Source organism: Mytilus galloprovincialis, chromosome 3 (genome assembly GCF_965363235.1).
Source record: "Mytilus galloprovincialis chromosome 3, xbMytGall1.hap1.1, whole genome shotgun sequence".
Classification (NCBI taxonomy): Eukaryota; Metazoa; Mollusca; class Bivalvia; order Mytilida; family Mytilidae; genus Mytilus; species Mytilus galloprovincialis.
Genome location: NC_134840.1, coordinates 13,554,178 through 13,569,459, shown reverse-complemented (window position 1 = coordinate 13,569,459; position 15,282 = coordinate 13,554,178). Strand labels below are relative to the sequence as shown.

The 15,282-nt window shown below is 32.9% G+C and overlaps 1 long non-coding RNA gene across 1 annotated transcript; it reads right to left on the bottom strand.

The window, feature by feature from the left end:
- Positions 1-8,228: 8,228 nt before the first annotated feature.
- LOC143067227 (uncharacterized) lies at positions 8,229-13,820 on the bottom strand. Its single transcript, XR_012975883.1, has 3 exons — positions 13,616-13,820; positions 9,819-9,906; positions 8,229-8,944 (listed from the first exon to the last, which is right to left on the bottom strand). It is a non-coding gene; the product is annotated as an uncharacterized LOC143067227 (long non-coding RNA).
- Between the last annotated feature and the right edge of the window lie 1,462 nt (positions 13,821-15,282).

Below are 15,282 nucleotides of genomic sequence, written 5' to 3'. Positions count from 1 at the left end.
TATCTCCCAATTGATACGATATTCCCGTGCTTGCATTTCCTATCATGATTTTCTTGATAGAGGGTTACTGCTCACAAGGAAGCTATTAAACCAAGAGTTCCAAATGGTGAAGTTGAAATCATCCCTTCGTAAATTTTACGGACGCCATCACGAGTTGGTTGACCGTTATGGAATAACCGTTTCACAAATGATATCGGATATGTTCCTTACGTCGTAACTACAATCCCCTTCCCTTTCATGAATTTGACCTACCGAATTAGACTATTTACCGGATTAAATTTTGTAATCACATAAGCAACACGACGGGTGCCGCATGTGGAGCAGGATCTGCTTACCCTTCCGGAGCACCTGAGATCACCCCTAGTTTTTGGTGGGGTTCGTGTTGTTTATTCTTTAGTTTTCTATGTTGTGTCATGTGTACTATTGTTTTTCTGTTTGTCTTTTTCATTTTTAGCCATGGCGTTGTCAGTTTGTTTTAGATTTACGAGTTTGACTGTCCCTTTGGTGTCTTTCGTCCCTCTTTTTTTGTATTTGATGATAATACATAACATATATAAGGGTTGAGGATGAACACGGATGCGGCCACTTTCATTTTTGACAAAAAACATCTGAAAAGTGACGATTTTTTGCATATTTGATAGATTTTTCATATTTGAACCTGAATCGGAGCGTTTTTAATGACTTAATCAGTTGAAATCTTTCACATGAACTAATTGAATCAATTAAAATAGGCACTTAAGTGTTAAAAAAGTGTTCAAAATCTTTCGTTAGATGAACCTGAAATTTGAGGCCAAAATTGGCCCTTACCGGACCTACTCCTTTGTCATCTACATTGGTAACCAGTATATAAATCAGGGATAAACGTCGTAATGTAACTAAACATCAGTAAGTAAAATATATTGGGATGACAAAATATGAAAAATAAAGAAAGAATAATGAGTAAGATAAATAAAATGTAGAAAAAAATGACATAACAATTTAAAGAATACAGAAATAAACAATACCACCAATCCGGACCCTCATGGTATACACGAGAATCTGGATGGAAACGCAGAATATAGAATAATATATAAGGACAGTAGAGAGTAATACATTGCTAAAAACGAATGAAAAATAATACTTGTTTAAGAATACACACATGATAAACGATGGCTGTTGAAACAGTAACAGATTGCGATGTACTTATATTGGTGACAAATTCTAGTTTACATGCGGACAACTATGGTGGCAGGTTAATGCCATTTTGAGTTTTAGCGCTTTAGCGTTTTCGCCTTATATATTCTATATGGCGAAAACGCGAAATTGCGAAATTTCTCGTTTTCGACTTCGCGTTTTCGCGTCTTCGACTTCGCGATTTCGCCTTTTCGCGATTTCGCGTTTTTGCCCTATAGAATATGAAAGGTGAAATCGCGAAAACGCGAAATGGACTTCACCGGCCACCATAGACAACTGATATAGAAAGGAACTAAACGGAATAAAATGAATTGAAACTTAAAATAACCAAATGTAGCTGCATTCGCTCCTTTCCGTTTACTTCTTTAGAGTGATTTGTAAACAACATATGATTAAGTAATAGAAGAAAAGAACCTATTGGATGATGCTAAAGAATTAGGGTTTAACGTCCAGTGACAAATATCATGTTCATATGTGAACGAGAACACGTTATATGTACCCTGTGTTGTATTAGAAAGACACTTTCAGTCGGAATTGAGAACGTACTACTTTGAACAGACACAAAAATTAAGGCTGATTGAAAAATTAAAAAATCATGCATATTCGAGAGGCCAATCTATAAAATGCAAAGAAAGTCAACATAAAAATGCTCTTTCTAGGATACTGTGGCACCGTATTGTCATTTGTGATTACTCAGGAACATCTCATTCTTAAATTTTTCAAGGGGAAAATATAAAGGTAGCAAAATTATCGTCGTGGCTAAATAACTCTTAACTGACACAATTTCAATTGTCCAACCCATTAACAGACTTTATTCCCATAATTTTCACTAAAACGTGGTATTATTCACGTTATTTTACAATTATGAAATATTTACTAATGTCAATTTATTCTTTAGAACCACAGTACTATTTTTTGTCCTTTAAATGATATCTAAATTTGTTTATTTCGCCTTTTATTAAAAAATTGCTATGCGTATAAGCATAAATACTACATACTTGCGCGACGCCTTTTAGTTTTACTGAAAACTGCGCAGACTAAGAAATGATTTTACAGGTGTAAAATGTTCTATGATAGATATCATTTTGTCAGACACTTTTCTTTTTTTGATTTGGTTCTTATAACATGCCAAAAATCTGTATTTTTAATAGAGTTTAACATTAAATTAAGCGTTTTACTCTTAACAGACGTATAACCAACCCGATTAACAGACCACTCGCCCATATAGCCGCATACTCAATATGGATTAACCGACAAATCTCTCGGTTAGCCGAGTGTCGGCCGTGATTAGAAACACCGATGTGCAACAAAAACAAACGCCAACACACATAGAAACGAACTAATCGATACCAACTGCGATATCTCTGACTTGATACAGGATATTTTAAGACAAGAATGGTTGGTTGAACCTGATTAAATGGCTAATAATGAAATTAAATTTGGACGAAGTTTACTTTGGAACAAACAGTCCTACATGTGACCAGGTCTGCTTTTAAAAGCAGTCATTATTCTGGACTGCTTTGTCCAACTTTTAAAAGTCTACAAAAAGGGTCATGGACCTTAGATTGTTACAAGACTTATATATTGCAGGCTGTCATATAAAGGAAATGTGTTACAGATGATTACGAATATTTCCAACTATTTCCAAGATTTCGTCTTCTTTTTTGTGACTGTGACATCATTGAATGACGCATTACATAACTTACAAAGCACCACTAGTAGAACAAGATATACATACCATCCCATAGCATTCACGATAACCACAAGTCTTCGTATGAGTTCATATCGCTCAGTTTTAATTTTCTTTAAAATGTTGTCTGGTCGTGTTTGTCTTTTTGTTTTCTTGTTTGCCCTGGCGTTGTATGAGTTTTGTATATCTTCCTGGTATCGTCCACCCATTTTTCTTGTTAAAATATTTGAATTTCGATACGTTTTTCAGTTTGTAAATGCACATAACAAAAAAAAAGTGTTACAAATAAATAATGGCTCGCACAAATAGCTGTCGTCACGTTCGTCAATAGATGAAATCTTTTCTACTGTAGCATTAATCATTGTTATAACATAACCCAAAACACAGCCATTGCATCATACGGAATACTTTTTATATAGATGTACAATAATTTAACTTCGGCTTAGATACTTACATAACCACTTGTTCGTAAACAAGATAATGCTTTTAAAGGTAGACAAACTTCAAGATTGCTATACTGTAATAAAATAACAGAGCATTTTACGATACAACAATCGACAAAACACCTCCTTTATCATCCTTATAACATATAAATTATTCCATTCCGCTTTTGAAAAGTTAGTAAACGTCATTTGTTAGGTTAGTATTATAATTAGTTATCAAAGGTACCAGGATTATAATTAAGTACGCCAGACGCGCGTTTCGTCTACATAAGACTTATCAGTGACGCTCATATCAAAATATTTATAAAGCCAAACAAGTACAAAGTTGAAGAGCATTGAGGATCCAAAATTCCAAAAAGATGTGCCAAATACGGCTAAGGTAATCTATGCCTGGGATAAGAAAATCCTTAGTTTTTCGTAAAATTCAATGTTTTGTAAACAGGAAATTTATAAAAATGTACTACTTTTAATGTCCTGAGATTGTTGTGAATTTGATACGAGTAAATCCTTAATATAATGTGTATACTACAGCGAATGGCACCGAATTGGACTTTCCGTCATAATTAACCAATACACTATGTTTATATCTAATTTTGTCTAACTGATTATACAGTTCTACGCAACATTATGAATAATTTGTATACATTCTGGCCATAATGAATGTTTTCGTCAATCATTGGACTCCCATTTCTTGACGAAAACCTCCATAGGTGGCTACAGTACAAGCAAATTAGATAGACGAACATTATAAATCAAAGTGTATATACGTTGGTATTAACTGGTAGTGAAATTGTGATTCATTATTTAGATTTGAGTTTATCTGTTTTCCCTGGGAGTCGTAAAATTGATGGTCAATACAGCTAAACGGGAAAAAGGGCAAATACCGACACAACCAGTTGATAATATCTTTATCACATTATTTCTCCAAAGGAACTACAATAATACAAAACTAACTGGTAAGCAGTTTCTAGATATCGATGCGTGATTTCCGAATGTAAGAGCTCATTGAATTCGGGTAATAAATTAAGTGACAGAACATCATCAACACATCTGAAAATGAAATTAAAAAACCAAAACAGATGCTTTCTTTTCGTCTTCTGAATAGTTCTGTATTAAATCTGCTTCAAATGAGTGCGCACACATTTTGGAAAGTAATGTTGTATAATTCTTATCCTTAGGTATACTGACTGTCCGCAACTATGTTAATTCACCAAACTCGACAAATATAGTGTCGATCGGAACGTTCAGAACTGTGGTGTTATAATTTGTAGCTTATTGTTTTGGTACAATTTATAATGTGTTTTTTTTTTATAGTCGAAATAAAATTGAGAATGGAAATGGGGAATGTGTCAAAGAGACAACAACCCGACTATAGAAAAAACAACAGCAGAAAGTCACCAACAGGTCTTCAATGTCGCGAGACATTCCCGCACATGGAGGCGTCCTTCAGCTGGCCCCTAAACAAATATATACTAGTTCAGTGATAATGAACGCATGTACTAATTTCCGAATTGTACACAAGAAACTAAAATAAAAAAAATACAAGACTAACAAAGGCCAGAGGCTCCTGACTTGGGACAAGCGCAAAAATGCGGCGGGGTTAAACATGTTTATGAGATCTCAACCCTCCTCCTATACCTCTAGCCAATGTAGAAAAGTAAATGCATAACAATACGCACATTTAAAATTCAATTCAAGAGAAGTCCAAGTCTGATATCAGAAGATGTAACCAAAGAAAATAAACAAAATGACAATAATACATAAATAACAACAGACTACTAGCAGTTAACTGACATGCCAGCTCCAGACTTCAATTAAACTGATTAAAGATTATGATTTCATCATATGAATATCAGGCACAATCCTTCCCGTTAGGGGTTTAGTGTCATACCATCATAAAATATATGAGAAGAACATAACCCGTGTCATGCCAACAACTGGTTTTTTTAGAATAAATGTGTTTAGTTCCGATGCAAAGACCCTATAAGTGAATCAATATTAACGCCAAAATAAGCAATCTTTAGTGACCTGACAACAGTATCGTAACTATATCCCTTCTTGATTCTTTACGACAATCTACTGAAGACAAAGAGACAGAAGATACCGAAAATATAGTCAAAATATTCCAAAGCGAACTGACTATGCAAGGGCAAAAATAAGAAAAACCATACAAACCATATCATATAAATTGTAGATTGAGAAACACAAACCTTGCCAAAAACCGTTTAACTCGGGTGCTCAGGAATAATAAGTATATACTGCTGCAGATGTAGCACCAGTCATAAAACGCATATTTTTAATTTTTTCATAAACATAAAAACTTTATTTAAAAAAATACTTTTCAAGTAGAGACGTCATTTAAAAGAAGATAGCATATGCTTATATTTATGAGTAAGTTATTTATAAATGAAGCCTGTACATTAAGATACAATAATTATTATGGATTGATTGTTTAAACATGCCTATTCTTAAAGTTAATCAATGCAGGAACACTTGTTTCCTACATGTTGCCGAATTCTATATTTTGCAATTTTACACAGTTTACTATTTTTTAAGACAGGTTATGACGTGTTGACAATGCATGTTTTTTTGTGCTTATTTAAGTGCTGACCTAGGTTGTTTTACGTGTTTAGTTTTATTCTGTGGCTAGTCACCACTTCGGTATTGACATGAACATCAATTATATAATCATTTTTATAAATTTGGCTTTCTTTTCTTTTTTGATATGCGCGTCACTGGTGAGTCTTATTAAGTTATATTATCAAATCCACAATTTGTTCTTAAAATGACAGTTGTTATTTTCTAGTTCGTTTCTGTGTGTGTCGCGTTGTAGGTTTATTTTTTGTTGGACTTTAATATTTCTGGGTTTTTTCCCGCTTATAGTTGATGGGTTTACCTCAGTTTTAGTTTGAAACCCGGATTTGTTTTCTGTCAATCGATTCATGACTTTAGAACAGCGGTATACTACTGTTAGCTTTATTAACCATTAATCGGAAATTTTGAAATATTCATCTTTTCGTCTAGTAAAACGATGTTTATTTCAAAATGAGAACAAATATGGTTGTAACTAGCTTTTAACCTCCTGTTCACATTACTGCGTGTTTTCTTTAATACACTTCATTTCTTCTTTTTTTCCCTTCTTTTTAGCACTGATTTTAGTTTATCCTCCTGCCAACGTGATTTGTCAACTTCTTTCAAACTGATTAACATGGTGTTCTTATTTGTGTAGTTTTAAAAATAACTGTCCAAAGACGTTTTCATTGACTTTCTCTGTTTGAATATTGTGCAGAGCTCGGTATGTTTAGTATACCTGTGTGAAAGAGGGGCGAATTATATCAGAGGAACAGTCAAACTCATAGATCGAAAATAAACTGACGTTGCCATGGCTGCAAAATAAAACGATGAATAAACAATAGTACAAAGGCAAAGCATGGAAAAGTAATTAAAAGACGAATCAACACGTGTGCTGTAGTCTAATGAACATAGATGACTAACATATTTGATGCAAGCAATTGTTAAAACGGACTATCATACCACTTCTTCTCACCGTAGTAAATAGACACAAAGATTAACCCAATGAACAGTTATCCCTTTCTAAGTGCTACGAATACTTTTTAACTAAATTAATATACTTCTATATAACTATTTTTTAATTAAACCCAACGCTTTGTGTACGTATACAATCATTCTGTTTTAAAATACATTCTGACTATAAACTATACATTTGTGTCTTGAATGAAGTCCCGCTGAAGAATAGAAAGGTTGTTAATAATTAAATGTCAATTAGTATACATCTGTCGTTTGATTGGCAATTCTTTGAACTGAAAAACATGTTCAACTGTAAATTGAAAATGACATTTCAAAAAGAAGAAACTTTCGTAATTGCATCATGGGGTTTTATCAAATAAAAAAATCCCAATGATGTGTTTTATTGAATCAGATTTCTAGTTTGATGGTTTAGGCTTTAGATGATTGACTTAAGAGAACGATTTCTTTACGACATATGACGGATGTTAAACTTCATCTTCTGCAATAATGTAAATTAAGTTTCAACTGTCATTGTCAGTTTGTCTAGTCTTTTGTATCAAAGTATGTGATTTAAATAACAAGAGTGTGGTAACATTTGTATATAAAACAACAGCGTAAAGCTTTCGTTACTTGTTTTCTACGTTATAGTTTGTGAACAAATAACTTAATAAAGATACCAGGCGCTTGTTCCGTTCACTTTAGATTAATCAATGAACACTGGACACTTTTAATTTGCAAAACACTCATTTGCAAATCCGCCGCCGCCTCAAACAAGAGCTACAATATCATGTATATAACCAAAATGTGCGGAATTACATGGGATTCAATAATTTCATTGGTTTTATACTGTTACTTTCATATTTATTTTGCAATTTGAATTATAAAAACATGGGATTTTCAATATCCCATGGGACAGGGCAAAATCCCATGGGATTTACCATTATCCCATGGGATTTTGGTTAAATCCCATGGGATTTTTTTTGGTCCCATGGGATTATTGTAGTCCCATGGGATATTTGTTGTCCCATGGGACAAAAAAAATCCCATGGGACTATAATTATCCCATGGGATTTTTAATATCCCATGGGACAAAATAAAATCCTATGGGATTAAAATTATAAATATATATATATAAATATAAAGTTATGTGTATGTTACAATGAATGCTGTTTGGTAGTAAAATGTTTTAAATGTATACGAGTTTTTTTTTTATTTTTTATATATACATATATATAATTTTTTTTAAATTTTGTCACAAACATGTTTTTTATTTGTTTATATGACAATAAATATTATTCTTATTTTGGAATGTATAATAATAATATTTTACAGTCAAAGAATAAAGTCCTTTCACTGAAACAAAATGATGAAATTTCTAAATAAATGAAAAAATATTGTTTTGAAATCTTTGTCTTGTTTATTCTATTATGAAAAATAGAACTGAAAAAATATTTCATATTCTGACTGAATAGTTCACTCTTTTCATGAGGTAAGATTTTCTTTGTTATAGGTTCATTGCAATACTTGTATAGGCAAACAATTTGAATTATATATAACTTTGTGGTGTACATAATAGTATGCTTATAATTGCAAATTTATAATATAAACACTTTTTGTTAAAGTTTTTGCTTTCTTTATTCACAGCTTGCTATGTACAATTATTCAGTCCACTATATAAGAGTGAAGTCAATAAATAATTTCATTCACTAGAATATTCCTGCAATTCTTAGACAAAACATTTTTTCAATCTGTTCTTCATAGATCTTCCTCTGTACATCTTTATTGAATGGAGAGATTCAAATGAGAAGACAAAGCAAGTTTATTTGGACAACAACATTCTAATATCTTGTTCATTCGTTCCATCTTTCAATTGATAATTACATTGTTGTATTTATATGATCAAGTTCTTGTGCATCAATGATCGTGATGATATGACTCCTTTTTGTTTATAGTCATCATGTTGAAATTTCCTCTTTCAAATAAATGTAGGAAAAAACATGTTCCATTTCAAATTAATAAAAAAGTCGCACTAAGGAGAAAAATATCAGCTTTAAGTTTTCCGTTCAGTATTGATCTGTGAATGATGACCATGAAAATCCAGATTTCTGACCTACAAATACACAAACTCAAAAATTATCAGTGAAGAGATCAATAAAATGGCTATTTTATCATGTTTATGATTAATATGATAAACTTTCATTTAAATATTCAAATACTAAATTACAGAAATCGCTTAAATTTTATAATAGTTTAGTTAAAGTACAGCTTATTTAAAATTATAATAAAAAATATAGGCCACCGATGAGTTAAATAAGATATTACATTTTTAATGCCAAAAAATGGCTTTTTTGCACCAAAGGGAGATAATTTGGAGCTTTTTCAATGATATATGCATTTTAAAAGTCATCTGGGGCCAAACCGAATTGATTGTTTTGAATGATTTGGTGTACCATATGATAAAGATATAAATAAATTGAGTTATGAAAAAAAAATATTAAAACATTTTTCTGAAATTGTTATACCCTAGAGCCTCCTTAAATGTCATTTGATCTCTATTGGAGAAATGTCTCATTGGAAATCAGACTGCTAAGTGTTTCTTATTTTTATATCAACCCAGCCATATTATACCTGTCTAATATCAGGAGCTTGTACATAGTTCAGTGGTTGATGTTGGTTCATACCCGTCATTTTTATTTTTCATAATTTTTTGTTTTTATAAATTAGTTTGGTATATTTGACGTTTGAATTGATGCTCTGTTTCAAATTTGGTTAGTGTTGACTTTTATAGATTACTATAACATGTATAGGGTATGGGTTTTCTCATTACTTACAGGTCATCAATGGCCTCTAATAAGTAATTACAATGCTTACATCCACTAAATTGAACTCTGATGGATAGTTTTCTCTTTCATCATACCACATCTTATTTTAATAAATATTTAATTATTATTCAAGGACAAAATTTTTTATAACAGTGGACTTACCATTTAGGCTTTGTTGACCTCTGTAAATCTTATTTTGTTGATGATTTCTTCTGTTTATAGTTTCCCCTTTATCTTTCATGTTCTTGCCCTACACATAAAAGGGTAAACATCATTTAATGACAAAAATAACTACTACATGTATTACATATTAGTAGGCAACTGAAAATTTTGTCTTATTTGTATATAACATCAACTTACTCATCATTCTTGCTGTTCAATATCATGAATATTATCATTATTCTATGAATATGAGGTCACAGTAAAATTAACCTTGGCAGGCAGACATCTTTTTTTATATGATACCTTGTAGTCATTCCATACAACAAGTAGACCTATGCTTAAAAAATCTAAGGCCAAAATTAAAAATATGTTTGTTTCCCCTCCCCCCACACGGGTCAAAAATAAGCGCCCGGGTCAAAAAATTATTTTCCACAAAAAAATCGAAATTATTTTTTTCCTGAAAATAATTTGTTTCCATTTTTGGAAAGTGCTTGAAAGCAGAAGGATTAATAATCTAAATAAATACACTCAAATTGAGCACAAACAACTGATAAGTGGCCTGGACTGGACAAGTCAAACCATTCATGTGACCATGCTATGACAATCACATCCAGTTAAAAAAAACTAGAGGCTCTCAAGAGCCTGTGTCGCTCACCTGTTAATGTGTTTACTGATGTCGGCCATCTTCGTTGGTAGGCGGGGTCATTAGACACTTTTTTTTTAAATAGATACCCTAGTATTATGATTGTGGCCAAGTTTGGTTAAATTTGGCCAAGTAGTTTTAGAAATGATTTTTATACAAGTTACAAAAATGACGAAAAGTTGTTCAATATTGACTATAAAGGGCAATAACTCCTTAAGGGGTCCTCTAACAATTTTGATCATGCTGACTTATTTGTAGATCTTACTTTGCTGAACATTATTGCTGTCTACAGTTTATCTCTATCTATAATAGTATTCAAGATAATAACCAAAAACTGCAAAATTACCTTAAAATCACCAATTTTAGGGCAGCAACCCAACAACAGGTTGTCCAATTCAACTGAAAATTTGTGAGGGGATATATCTTATTCTGATGGACATTTAAATCTTGAAAGATTTGCCCTAAATGTCTTAGTTTCAAAGATATAAAGCAAAACCTGCATTTTACCACTATGTTCTAATTTTAGCCATGTCGGCCATTTTGTTTGAAAGGCTGAGTCATCGGACACATTTTTTAAACTAAAAACCACAATGATAAATGTGGCCAAGTTTGGTTAAATTTGGCAAAGTAGTTTTAGAAATGATTTTTATACAAGTTACAAAAATGACGAAAAGTTGTTAAAAATTGACTATAAAGGGCAATAACTCCTTAAGGGGTCGACTGACAATTTTGATCATGTTGACTTATTTGTAGGTCTTACTTTGCTGAACATTATTGATTTTACAGTTTATCTCTATCTATAATAGTATTCAAGATAATAACCAAAAACTGCAAAATTTCCTTAAAATAACCATTTCACAGGCAGCAACCCATCAACAGGTTGTCCGTTTTGTATGAAAATTTCAGGGCAGATAGATCTTGACCTGATCAACAATTTTACCCCATGTCAGATTTGCTCTAAATGCTTTGGTTTTTGAGTTATAAGCCAAAAACTGCATTTTACCCCTATGTTCTATTTTTAGCCATGGCGGCCATCTTGGTTGGTTTGACAGGTCACGCCACACATTTTTTAAACTAGATACCCCAAGGATGATTGTGGCCAAGTTTGGTAGAATTTGGCCAAGTAGTTTCAGAGGAGAAGATTTTTGTAAAAGTTTACAGACGACGGACGCAGGACGACAGACGACGAACGCCAAGTGATGAGAAAAGCTCACTTGACCTTTCAGGTCAGGTGAGCTAAAAAAAACCTGCCTTCCTGGTCTGTTTACAAAGGGTAGACCCGGGGAGGGGAAACAGACATTCTTTTAAATGTGGCCTGATAAAATGACAAAACCAAGAAAACTTCTCATTGACCAAAGAACAATAAAATGCGGTCATGGTTTATATATGAATCTGCCATTCAGACATGCACACTTTACAATTGTTTCATATCTACCAAATATAATCTACCTGTAACTTTAAACATATGATAAACTGACAAAACAATGCAGTGTTTCATTGCCCAATGAACCATGAAAATGAGGTCAAGTTCATATAAAATATGACAGACAGCTAAGTGCATCTTACAATTATTTCATTCACTAAATAAAGGGGCCTTATTGCTTACAGTATCCGGAAAATTGACCAAACCACAAAAACTAAATATTTTCAAAGTTCCTTATACCCTGCCAATTTGTTATGGTTGTGCCTGTTCCAAGTCAGGATCCGATAATTCAGTGATTGTCGTTTGTTTATGTGTAACATATCTGTTTTTCAATTTTTTTGTACATAAATTAGGATGTTAGTTTTCAACTTTCAACTTGGCTATCATGTGTAAAATCATACAAGTGTTGGGAAAACAGGAAGTTGTCGAGTGATGAATCTGAAAATGCATCACACAGTATAGCTGACTTATTTAACCCTGAAACCAAATTTCAGAAATCCTTCTATTGTAGTTCCTAAGGAAAATGGGACGAAAAATATTCATCGGATGGACTGACTGACGCAAGGATGGATGGACAGACAGGGGTAAAACAGTATACCCCCCCCCCCCTTTTTTTAAAGTGGGGGCATAATTTTAATACGGGGCTATAAAAACCCATGCAAGATGTCAAAACAAAAAGAAGTAACCTAATTCTTACTTGTTAGGGGCTATTTATTTATTGTCGGTTATACATATAACAATAAAACATATTAAAGGTCTGTAGAGCTTTTATCCGACATACATATATATGACAAGCACAATACATTTGTACATGAAACATAAAGCTCATCACTGAGATAGTAGTCTCAGATAGAGGGAGGCGGGGTCAACCAAACTCCCCTATTCAATCTGAATGCAGGACAGAAAGTCACAGTCAAAAAGTCACACACTGTCACAGGACAAAAAGTCACAATTTAGTTTTGAGATTATTTTTCTTTGAACAAGAAAACACTCTTTTTGTATTTTTCTTGAAGTTTTATACATGAACATGATATAGCAACTTTAAATTAAAATTTATTAAAAACAAATAAATCAGTGCATTAGGTTTGCGCACATTACCATTACATTTGCGCACAAAAATCATTACGTTTGTGTGCAGCTTTTGATTACATTTGCACGCATTTTTTAACATGTAAATATAAAAAAAAGATATAGTATGATTGCCTTTTACAGCTGACTATGCGGTATGGGCTTTACCTTGGGCTTTGCTCATTGTTGAAGGCTGTTTGGTGACCTATGGTTGTTAATGTCTGTGTCATTTTGGTCTCTTGTGGACAGTTGTCTCATTGGCAATCATACCATACCTTCTTTATATTGGCTTATGGTTGAAGGCCGTAAAGACCTCTAGTTGTTAATGTCTGTGTCATTTTGGTCTCTTGTGGACAGTTGTCTCATTGGCAATCATACCACATCTTCTTTTTTATATTATGAACAATTTCCTAAAATTAAAAATGAATATATGTAATAAAAAGAAGATATTTCAAAATCTTTTTTCATTTATATTCAATCAATTGTCAACAAATTGTTTGTGACTTTTTGTCCTATTAACTTTGTTACTTTATGCCTGAGTTTGACATGTGTTTGACTTTTTGTCCTGTGACTTTTTGTCGGAATGTCCTGTGACTTTCTGTTTTTGCAGAAGTCCAGGGAGTGTTAAAAAATCACATGTGCAAGTTGAGAGTCAACACTTACACAGGGACTACACAATACTTTTTCAGAATGTCAGCAAAAAAGAATCACTGGTGACAGGGGAGTGTAACCGATGAATTGATCCTGAATCAGATAAGATTTTCCCGGTACGTCTAAACACCGCTCAGGAGGACCTCCTGGGTGCACACATGCAGGGCATACAAAGTGCACTCATGGCAGACCCTATATAGTCGCCGTCGTATCTGCACACATGATTGATGAGGGCCCTCATGGGGTTTTTGATTATGTGATTACTTGGCCGTTTTTTTAATGATTATTTGATTATTAAGCCAAATATTTCATGATTATTTGATTACCTAGGACTGTATTTTTAGTTTATGATTATTTGATTACTAAAGATAACCAAATATTTAATGATTATGTGATTATATTGGCAAAAAAATGGTGATTATGTGATTACTAGGACCCCCCATGAGGGGCCTCATTGATGTATATATTCGTTATAGATCGTCATACACTTCTCATTTTAGAGTTAAATTTGCAAGCAACCTCTTAAGATTCTAAAATAATAATGCTACTAAAAATATATTATTTCCCCCAATTTTCGCAATTTTTTCGCCATATAAAATATTTAGGCGACTGTGCTTTTAGTGAATATAAACGATGACGAGGCCTCACGAATAAATATAAATATGAAATATACTGGAACATCGATTAGCATAGATCGAGCAGCAGAGTAAACTTCCACATAAATCTCGAAGTTTAATATTTACACCGGATAATATAGACTGTGCTCCTGAATAAAGTTGTCAAATACATTAATTTGTGTTTTTTACTTCTACAAGAAATTTGATTCAAATGCTAATTACGCACCATTTGCTGAGCACCCTTATGGAAATATAAGCCCTCTGGCACATAGTTGCGGCAGCAGTATGGCTATGCTGCGGCTTTATTGCTGCAAACTGTTGCGGCTTCGATGCAGCGATAGCATATTTCGTATGCAAATTAGTTTTCTGGCACCATAATTGCGGCTATATTCTGGCACCGTTGCGGCAATATTCTGGCATCATGTAGCGGCACTGATGCGGCTATAGCGTAATTCGTATGCAAATTAGTTTTCTGGCATTATGATTGTGTTGCTGTTGCGGCGCTAATACGGCTATATTCTTGCATCATTTTATTTAGTGACAAAACATGCGAATAGGCTGTGCTTTGTATAAAATGTATTGTGCCGGCAAAAACAAGTTGTCAATGCATTATATGACATGCATTCATGCATTATAAATTTGTATGCACAGGCACATAAAATAAATGTATCTGCATAAAAAAAAAAATGAAAATTTTTAATGTGCCCTAAGTTTAACAAATAATATTGTGTTATTTACCAAACTACAAGTATGCAATTAAACTGCTGCAAAAAAAAAACCCAACACAAACTTCACCGATACATGTATAGTGAACTCAGATGAGGCCATGTTATTGAAATACACAATTAATACAAGATTGATCTTTTCTATACATGCAATTACTTGATATGAGTTTACTTACAAGTCTTCAAATCTTCCAAAAAAAAAGCTAGAACACCAAATTCTTCAATACAATTATAATCACAAGCAACATGGTGGATTTCTAACACACTAGTACAGGGAATAGCTAAAAACGCAGGAAATGACATCATCAAATATTCTGGCTATATTGTGGTGCTCTTT